This window comes from Alosa pseudoharengus, unplaced genomic scaffold (assembly GCF_046254945.1).
Source record: "Alosa pseudoharengus isolate Yale_2024_CS ecotype anadromous, Long Island Sound unplaced genomic scaffold, YU_APseudo_1.1 YU_APseudo_1.1_scf_62, whole genome shotgun sequence".
NCBI classification, from domain to species: domain Eukaryota; kingdom Metazoa; phylum Chordata; class Actinopteri; order Clupeiformes; family Clupeidae; genus Alosa; species Alosa pseudoharengus.
The window spans coordinates 4,412-14,034 of NW_027468851.1; positions in this window are offsets into that span (position 1 = coordinate 4,412).

Sequence of the window (9,623 nt, forward strand, 5' to 3'; positions counted from 1 at the left end):
AATGCATGAACTAGGGCAAAAAAGTGTAAAAATATTGGTTTGATTTTTTTTAGTACCTTTCAGTTTTTCTTAGTTTTCACATAAGGTCCGGGGTCAGGACAAAATACAGATTTCTGACAAATTTCAAAATCTGTCAGATATTGTCCAAATCATTTTTTATTTAATTTCTAGACATGTGAAATGCATGAACTAGGGCAAGAAAGTGTGAAAAAATTGGTTTGATTTTTTTTTAGTACCTTGCAGTTTTTCTTAGTTTTCACATAAGGTCCGGGGTCAGGACAAAAGACAGATTTTTGACAAATTTCAAAATATGTCAGATATTGTCCAAATCATTTTTTATTTCACTTCTAGACATGTGAAATGCATGAACTAGGGCAAAAAAGTGTAAAAAAATTGGTTTGATTTTTTTTTAGTACCTTGCAGTTTTTCTTAGTTTTCACATAAGGTCCGGGGTCAGGACAAAAGACAGAATTTTGACAAATTTCAAAATATGTCAGATATTGTCCAAATCATTTTTTATTTCACTTATAGACATGTGAAATGCATGAACTAGTGCAAAAAAGTGTAACAAAATTGGTTTGATTTTTTTTTAGTACTTTTCAGTTTTTCTTAGTTTTCACATAAGGTCCGGGGTCAGGATAAAAGACAGATTTTTGACAAATTTCAAAATCTCTCAGATATTGTCCAAATTATTTTTTATTTCACTTCTAGACATGTGAAATGCATGAACTAGGGCAAAAAAAGTGAAAAAAAATTGGTCTGATTTTTTTTAGTACTTTTCAGTTGTTCTTAGTTTTCACATAAGGTCCGGGGTCAGGACAAAAGACAGAATTTTTACAAATTTCAAAATATGTCAGATATTGTCCAAATCATTTTTTATTTCACTTCTAGACATGTGAAATGCATGAACTAGGGCAAAAAAGTGTAAAAAAATTGGTTTGATTTTTTTTTAGTACCTTGCAGTTTTTCTTAGTTTTCACATAAGGTCCGGGGTCAGGACAAAAGACAGAATTTTGACAAATTTCAAAATATGTCAGATATTGTCCAAATCATTTCTTATTTCACTTCTAGACATGTGAAATGCATGAACTAGGGCAAAAAAGTGTAAAAATATTGGTTTGATTTTTTTTAGTACCTTTCAGTTTTTCTTAGTTTTCACATAAGGTCCGGGGTCAGGACAAAATACAGATTTCTGACAAATTTCAAAATCTGTCAGATATTGTCCAAATCATTTTTTATTTAATTTCTAGACATGTGAAATGCATGAACTAGGGCAAGAAAGTTTGAAAAAATTGGTTTGATTTTTTTTTAGTACCTTGCAGTGTTTCTTAGTTTTCACATAAGGTCCGGGGTCAGGACAAAAGACAGATTTTTGACAAATTTCAAAATATGTCAGATATTGTCCAAATCATTTTTTATTTCACTTCTAGACATGTGAAATGCATGAACTAGGGCAAAAAAGTGTAAAAAAATTGGTTTGATTTTTTTTTAGTACCTTGCAGTTTTTCTTAGTTTTCACATAAGGTCCGGGGTCAGGACAAAAGACAGAATTTTGACAAATTTCAAAATATGTCAGATATTGTCCAAATCATTTTTTATTTCACTTATAGACATGTGAAATGCATGAACTAGGGCAAAAAAGTGTAAAAAAATTGGTTTGATTTTTTTTAGTACCTTTCAGTTTTTTTTAGTTTTCACATAAGGTCCGGGGTCAGGACAAAAGACAGATTTTTGACAAATTTCAAAATATGTCAGATATTGTCCAAATTATTTTTTATTTCACGTCTAGACATGTGAAATGCATGAACTAGTGCAAAAAAGTGTAACAAAATTGGTTTGATTTTTTTTTAGTACCTTGCAGTTTTTCTTAGTTTTCACATAAGGTCCGGGGTCAGGACAAAAGACAGAATTTTGACAAATTTCAAAATATGTCAGATATTGTCCAAATCATTTCTTATTTCACTTCTAGACATGTGAAATGCATGAACTAGGGCAAAAAAGTGTAAAAATATTGGTTTGATTTTTTTTAGTACCTTTCAGTTTTTCTTAGTTTTCACATAAGGTCCGGGGTCAGGACAAAATACAGATTTCTGACAAATTTCAAAATCTGTCAGATATTGTCCAAATCATTTTTTATTTAATTTCTAGACATGTGAAATGCATGAACTAGGGCAAGAAAGTTTGAAAAAATTGGTTTGATTTTTTTTAGTACCTTGCAGTTTTTCTTAGTTTTCACATAAGGTCCGGGGTCAGGACAAAAGACAGATTTTTGACAAATTTCAAAATATGTCAGATATTGTCCAAATCATTTTTTATTTCACTTCTAGACATGTGAAATGCATGAACTAGGGCAAAAAAGTGTAAAAAAATTGGTTTGATTTTTTTTTAGTACCTTGCAGTTTTTCTTAGTTTTCACATAAGGTCCGGGGTCAGGACAAAAGACAGAATTTTGACAAATTTCAAAATATGTCAGATATTGTCCAAATCATTTTTTATTTCACTTATAGACATGTGAAATGCATGAACTAGGGCAAAAAAGTGTAAAAAAATTGGTTTGATTTTTTTTAGTACCTTTCAGTTTTTTTTAGTTTTCACATAAGGTCCGGGGTCAGGACAAAAGACAGATTTTTGACAAATTTCAAAATATGTCAGATATTGTCCAAATTATTTTTTATTTCACGTCTAGACATGTGAAATGCATGAACTAGTGCAAAAAAGTGTAACAAAATTGGTTTGATTTTTTTTTAGTACTTTTCAGTTTTTCTTAGTTTTCACATAAGGTCCGGGGTCAGGATAAAAGACAGATTTTTGACAAATTTCAAAATCTCTCAGATATTGTCCAAATTATTTTTTATTTCACTTCTAGACATGTGAAATGCATGAACTAGGGCAAAAAAAGTGAAAAAAAATTGGTCTGATTTTTTTTAGTACTTTTCAGTTTTTCTTAGTTTTCACATAAGGTCCGGGGTCAGGACAAAAGACAGAATTTTTACAAATTTCAAAATATGTCAGATATTGTCCAAATCATTTTTTATTTCACTTCTAGACATGTGAAATGCATGAACTAGGGCAAAAAAGTGTAAAAAAATTGGTTTGATTTTTTTTTAGTACCTTGCAGTTTTTCTTAGTTTTCACATAAGGTCCGGGGTCAGGACAAAAGACAGAATTTTGACAAATTTCAAAATATGTCAGATATTGTCCAAATCATTTCTTATTTCACTTCTAGACATGTGAAATGCATGAACTAGGGCAAAAAAGTGTAAAAATATTGGTTTGATTTTTTTTAGTACCTTTCAGTTTTTCTTAGTTTTCACATAAGGTCCGGGGTCAGGACAAAATACAGATTTCTGACAAATTTCAAAATCTGTCAGATATTGTCCAAATCATTTTTTATTTAATTTCTAGACATGTGAAATGCATGAACTAGGGCAAGAAAGTTTGAAAAAATTGGTTTGATTTTTTTTTAGTACCTTGCAGTTTTTCTTAGTTTTCACATAAGGTCCGGGGTCAGGACAAAAGACAGATTTTTGACAAATTTCAAAATATGTCAGATATTGTCCAAATCATTTTTTATTTCACTTCTAGACATGTGAAATGCATGAACTAGGGCAAAAAAGTGTAAAAAAATTGGTTTGATTTTTTTTTAGTACCTTGCAGTTTTTCTTAGTTTTCACATAAGGTCCGGGGTCAGGATAAAAGACAGATTTTTGACAAATTTCAAAATCTCTCAGATATTGTCCAAATTATTTTTTATTTCACTTCTAGACATGTGAAATGCATGAACTAGGGCAAAAAAAGTGAAAAAAAATTGGTCTGATTTTTTTTAGTACTTTTCAGTTTTTCTTAGTTTTCACATAAGGTCCGGGGTCAGGACAAAAGACAGAATTTTTACAAATTTCAAAATATGTCAGATATTGTCCAAATCATTTTTTATTTCACTTCTAGACATGTGAAATGCATGAACTAGGGCAAAAAAGTGTAAAAAAATTGGTTTGATTTTTTTTTAGTACCTTGCAGTTTTTCTTAGTTTTCACATAAGGTCCGGGGTCAGGACAAAAGACAGAATTTTGACAAATTTCAAAATATGTCAGATATTGTCCAAATTATTTTTTATTTCACTTCTAGACATGTGAAATGCATGAACTAGGGCAAAAAAAGTGAAAAAAAATTGGTCTGATTTTTTTTAGTACTTTTCAGTTTTTCTTAGTTTTCACATAAGGTCCGGGGTCAGGACAAAAGACAGAATTTTTACAAATTTCAAAATATGTCAGATATTGTCCAAATCATTTTTTATTTCACTTCTAGACATGTGAAATGCATGAACTAGGGCAAAAAAAGTGAAAAAAAATTGGTCTGATTTTTTTTAGTACTTTTCAGTTTTTCTTAGTTTTCACATAAGGTCCGGGGTCAGGACAAAAGACAGAATTTTTACAAATTTCAAAATATGTCAGATATTGTCCAAATCATTTTTTATTTCACTTCTAGACATGTGAAATGCATGAACTAGGGCAAAAAAGTGTAAAAAAATTGGTTTGATTTTTTTTTAGTACCTTGCAGTTTTTCTTAGTTTTCACATAAGGTCCGGGGTCAGGACAAAAGACAGAATTTTTACAAATTTCAAAATATGTCAGATATTGTCCAAATCATTTTTTATTTCACTTCTAGACATGTGAAATGCATGAACTAGGGCAAAAAAGTGTAAAAAAATTGGTTTGATTTTTTTTTAGTACCTTGCAGTTTTTCTTAATTTTCACATAAGGTCCGGGGTCAGGACAAAAGACAGAATTTTGACAAATTTCAAAATATGTCAGATATTGTCCAAATCATTTCTTATTTCACTTCTAGACATGTGAAATGCATGAACTAGGGCAAAAAAGTGTAAAAATATTGGTTTGATTTTTTTTAGTACCTTTCAGTTTTTCTTAGTTTTCACATAAGGTCCGGGGTCAGGACAAAATACAGATTTCTGACAAATTTCAAAATCTGTCAGATATTGTCCAAATCATTTTTTATTTAATTTCTAGACATGTGAAATGCATGAACTAGGGCAAGAAAGTTTGAAAAAATTGGTTTGATTTTTTTTTTAGTACCTTGCAGTTTTTCTTAGTTTTCACATAAGGTCCGGGGTCAGGACAAAAGACAGATTTTTGACAAATTTCAAAATATGTCAGATATTGTCCAAATCATTTTTTATTTCACTTCTAGACATGTGAAATGCATGAACTAGGGCAAAAAAGTGTAAAAAAATTGGTTTGATTTTTTTTTAGTACCTTGCAGTTTTTCTTAGTTTTCACATAAGGTCCGGGGTCAGGACAAAAGACAGAATTTTGACAAATTTCAAAATATGTCAGATATTGTCCAAATCATTTTTTATTTCACTTATAGACATGTGAAATGCATGAACTAGTGCAAAAAAGTGTAACAAAATTGGTTTGATTTTTTTTTAGTACTTTTCAGTTTTTCTTAGTTTTCACATAAGGTCCGGGGTCAGGATAAAAGACAGATTTTTGACAAATTTCAAAATCTCTCAGATATTGTCCAAATTATTTTTTATTTCACTTCTAGACATGTGAAATGCATGAACTAGGGCAAAAAAAGTGAAAAAAAATTGGTCTGATTTTTTTTAGTACTTTTCAGTTGTTCTTAGTTTTCACATAAGGTCCGGGGTCAGGACAAAAGACAGAATTTTTACAAATTTCAAAATATGTCAGATATTGTCCAAATCATTTTTTATTTCACTTCTAGACATGTGAAATGCATGAACTAGGGCAAAAAAGTGTAAAAAAATTGGTTTGATTTTTTTTTAGTACCTTGCAGTTTTTCTTAGTTTTCACATAAGGTCCGGGGTCAGGACAAAAGACAGAATTTTGACAAATTTCAAAATATGTCAGATATTGTCCAAATCATTTCTTATTTCACTTCTAGACATGTGAAATGCATGAACTAGGGCAAAAAAGTGTAAAAATATTGGTTTGATTTTTTTTAGTACCTTTCAGTTTTTCTTAGTTTTCACATAAGGTCCGGGGTCAGGACAAAATACAGATTTCTGACAAATTTCAAAATCTGTCAGATATTGTCCAAATCATTTTTTATTTAATTTCTAGACATGTGAAATGCATGAACTAGGGCAAGAAAGTTTGAAAAAATTGGTTTGATTTTTTTTTAGTACCTTGCAGTTTTTCTTAGTTTTCACATAAGGTCCGGGGTCAGGACAAAAGACAGATTTTTGACAAATTTCAAAATATGTCAGATATTGTCCAAATCATTTTTTATTTCACTTCTAGACATGTGAAATGCATGAACTAGGGCAAAAAAGTGTAAAAAAATTGGTTTGATTTTTTTTTAGTACCTTGCAGTTTTTCTTAGTTTTCACATAAGGTCCGGGGTCAGGACAAAAGACAGAATTTTGACAAATTTCAAAATATGTCAGATATTGTCCAAATCATTTTTTATTTCACTTATAGACATGTGAAATGCATGAACTAGGGCAAAAAAGTGTAAAAAAATTGGTTTGATTTTTTTTAGTACCTTTCAGTTTTTTTTAGTTTTCACATAAGGTCCGGGGTCAGGACAAAAGACAGATTTTTGACAAATTTCAAAATATGTCAGATATTGTCCAAATTATTTTTTATTTCACGTCTAGACATGTGAAATGCATGAACTAGTGCAAAAAAGTGTAACAAAATTGGTTTGATTTTTTTTTAGTACTTTTCAGTTTTTCTTAGTTTTCACATAAGGTCCGGGGTCAGGATAAAAGACAGATTTTTGACAGATTTCAAAATCTCTCAGATATTGTCCAAATTATTTTTTATTTCACGTCTAGACATGTGAAATGCATGAACTAGTGCAAAAAAGTGTAACAAAATTGGTTTGATTTTTTTTTAGTACCTTGCAGTTTTTCTTAGTTTTCACATAAGGTCCGGGGACAGGACAAAAGACAGATTTTTGACAAATTTCTAAATATGTCAGATATTGTCCAAATTATTTTTTATTTCACGTCTAGACATGTGAAATGCACGAACAAGTGCAAAAAAGTGTAAAAAAATTGGTTTGATTTTTTTTAGTACCTTTCAGTTTTTCTTAGTTTTCTCACAAGGTCCGGGGTCAGGACAAACGACAGATTTTTGACAAATTTCAAAATATGTCAGATATTGTCCAAATTATTTTTTATTTCACGTCTAGACATGTGAAATGCACGAACAAGTGCAAAAAAGTGTAACAAAATTGGTTTGATTTTTTTTAGTACCTTTCAGTTTTTCTTAGTTTTCACATAAGGTCCGGAGTCAGGACAAAAGACAGATTTTTGACAAATTTCAAAATCTGTCAGATATTGTCCAAATCATTTTTTATTTCACTTCTAGACATGTGAAATGCATGAACTAGGGCAAAAAAGTGTAACAAAATTGGTTTGATTTTTTTTAGTACCTTTCAGTTTTTCTTAGTTTTCACACAAGGTCCGGGGTCAGGACAAACGACAGATTTTTGACAAATTTCAAAATATGTCAGATATTGTCCAAATTTTTTTTTATTTCACGTCTAGACATGTGAAATGCACGAACAAGTGCAAAAAAGTGTAACAAAATTGGTTTGATTTTTTTTAGTACCTTTCAGTTTTTCTTAGTTTTCACATAAGGTCCGGAGTCAGGACAAAAGACAGATTTTTGACAAATTTCAAAATCTGTCAGATATTGTCCAAATCATTTTTTATTTCACTTCTAGACATGTGAAATGCATGAACTAGGGCAAAAAAGTGTAACAAAATTGGTTTGATTTTTTTTAGTACCTTTCAGTTTTTCTTAGTTTTCACACAAGGTCCGGGGTCAGGACAAAAGACAGATTTTTGACAAATTTCAAAATATGTCAGATATTGTCCAAATCATTTTTTATTTCACTTATAGACATGTGAAATGCATGAACTAGGGCAAAAAAGTGTAACAAAATTGGTTTGATTTTTTTTAGTACCTTTCAGTTTTTCTTAGTTTTCACACAAGGTCCGGGGTCAGGACAAAAGACAGATTTTTGACAAATTTCAAAATATGTCAGATATTGTCCAAATTATTTTTTATTTCACGTCTAGACATGTGAAATGCACGAACAAGTGCAAAAAAGTGTAACAAAATTGGTTTGATTTTTTTTAGTACCTTTCAGTTTTTCTTAGTTTTCACATAAGGTCCGGAGTCAGGACAAAAGACAGATTTTTGACAAATTTCAAAATCTGTCAGATATTGTCCAAATCATTTTTTATTTCACTTCTAGACATGTGAAATGCATGAACTAGGGCAAAAAAGTGTAACAAAATTGGTTTGATTTTTTTTAGTACCTTTCAGTTTTTCTTAGTTTTCACACAAGGTCCGGGGTCAGGACAAAAGACAGATTTTTGACAAATTTCAAAATATGTCAGATATTGTCCAAATTATTTTTTATTTCACTTCTAGGCATGTGAAATGCATGAACTAGGGCAAAAAAAGTGAAAAAAAATTGGTCTGATTTTTTTTTAGTACCTTGCAGTTTTTCTTAGTTTTCACATAAGGTCCGGGGTCAGGACAAAAGACAGATTTTTGACAAATTTCAAAATATGTCAGATATTGTCCAAATTATTTTTTATTTCACGTCTAGACATGTGAAATGCACGAACAAGTGCAAAAAAGTGTAAAAAAATTGGTTTGATTTTTTTTAGTACCTTTCAGTTTTTCTTAGTTTTCTCACAAGGTCCGGGGTCAGGACAAACGACAGATTTTTGACAAATTTCAAAATATGTCAGATATTGTCCAAATTTTTTTTTATTTCACGTCTAGACATGTGAAATGCACGAACAAGTGCAAAAAAGTGTAACAAAATTGGTTTGATTTTTTTTAGTACCTTTCAGTTTTTCTTAGTTTTCACATAAGGTCCGGAGTCAGGACAAAAGACAGATTTTTGACAAATTTCAAAATCTGTCAGATATTGTCCAAATCATTTTTTATTTCACTTCTAGACATGTGAAATGCATGAACTAGGGCAAAAAAGTGTAACAAAATTGGTTTGATTTTTTTTAGTACCTTTCAGTTTTTCTTAGTTTTCACACAAGGTCCGGGGTCAGGACAAAAGACAGATTTTTGACAAATTTCAAAATATGTCAGATATTGTCCAAATTATTTTTTATTTCACTTCTAGGCATGTGAAATGCATGAACTAGGGCAAAAAAAGTGAAAAAAAATTGGTCTGATTTTTTTTTAGTACCTTGCAGTTTTTCTTAGTTTTCACATAAGGTCCGGGGTCAGGACAAAAGACAGATTTTTGACAAATTTCAAAATATGTCAGATATTGTCCAAATTATTTTTTATTTCACGTCTAGACATGTGAAATGCACGAACAAGTGCAAAAAAGTGTAACAAAATTGGTTTGATTTTTTTTAGTACCTTTCAGTTTTTCTTAGTTTTCTCACAAGGTCCGGGGTCAGGACAAAAGACAGAATTTTGACAAATTTCAAAATATGTCAGATATTGTCCAAATATTTTTTTATTTCACGTCTAGACATGTGAAATGCACGAACAAGTGCAAAAAAGTGTAACAAAATTGGTTTGATTTTTTTTAGTACCTTTCAGTTTTTCTTAGTTTTCACATAAGGTCCGGAGTCAGGACAA